Source organism: Echinops telfairi, unplaced genomic scaffold (genome assembly GCF_000313985.2).
Source record: "Echinops telfairi isolate 266 unplaced genomic scaffold, ASM31398v2 ScPeMD7_7468;HRSCAF=8506_0, whole genome shotgun sequence".
Classification (NCBI taxonomy): domain Eukaryota; kingdom Metazoa; phylum Chordata; class Mammalia; order Afrosoricida; family Tenrecidae; genus Echinops; species Echinops telfairi.
In genome coordinates this window covers 78323476-78324506 of record NW_022111369.1, presented here as the reverse complement: position 1 = coordinate 78324506, position 1031 = coordinate 78323476, and positions in this window count along the sequence as shown.

Below are 1031 nucleotides of genomic sequence, written 5' to 3'. Positions count from 1 at the left end.
TTTAAAGTACTTAATTAATTAAGAAGAGTTATATAATCATGAAATTTTACCTGTGATTCTATTTAACGAGTATAAAGTAGGCATCTTTGCACTCGGATTGTTCAAGAAATGGAGAATTTCTGACACCATTTACCCCTCAAATTTAAGTCATTCTCTTATTCATCTTCAGAAATATCTAATGATGAAAGAATCATCTATGCACTGGATTTATTAGGTATCTAATTCCCATCTCTACAATGGTATTGCTTATACCTGACTGATCCCCAAGGCTCTACTCCGACAGGGTTTATCTAACGTCACCATGGTCGACGCCCCTCCAAGAAATCATCTCCTCTTCAGTCACATTTTGAGTGCCCTCAAAACTGAGGATCCCATCTGCAGGCCATATCTCCAACAAAGTTCTGCTGCCTTTATTTAGGCTTTTGGCATTTGAAAATGATTCGAAGTTATGCATACGTTTTTCAGCGACTTCTTACTCTGAGGAGAGGAGCCGAGTCTTTCTTCACTGCCTGTTCTTAGGACAAACCAATCTGTACTGGAAGCCGTGAGGCTGGAGTGAACCTTAGAGGCAGGGTGGTAAACCTTCATCTCACACCATTGGACAAAATGTGAGGAGAGACCAGTCCCTGGAGAAGGATGGCATGTTTGGTAAAGTGGAGGGGCAGCGAGAACAAGGAAGACCATCCGGGTAATCGATTCACACAGTTTGTGCAACAGTGGGTTTGGGCACAGGAACACAGGTGAGGATGGCACAAGACCACGCAGGGTTTTGAACTGTTGGGCAGAAGGCCGTTATGTCAGATGGCATTTAACACCATACGTGGCTGGGGAGTTAGCCTCAAGATGGCAATTAAAAATGACCAGCCAGCTCAGGGGCGAAAGATGATGCTTTTTCTCCAATAATTATTGCACCTTAGTTTGGTAGTAGGGTGGCAGGTGGACATTGGGCCTCCTCATGCACACTCCCCTAATACAAGAGCACCTTGCTCAGCTAAACGGTCATTTTATGACATCTACCTTCCCGACATGAT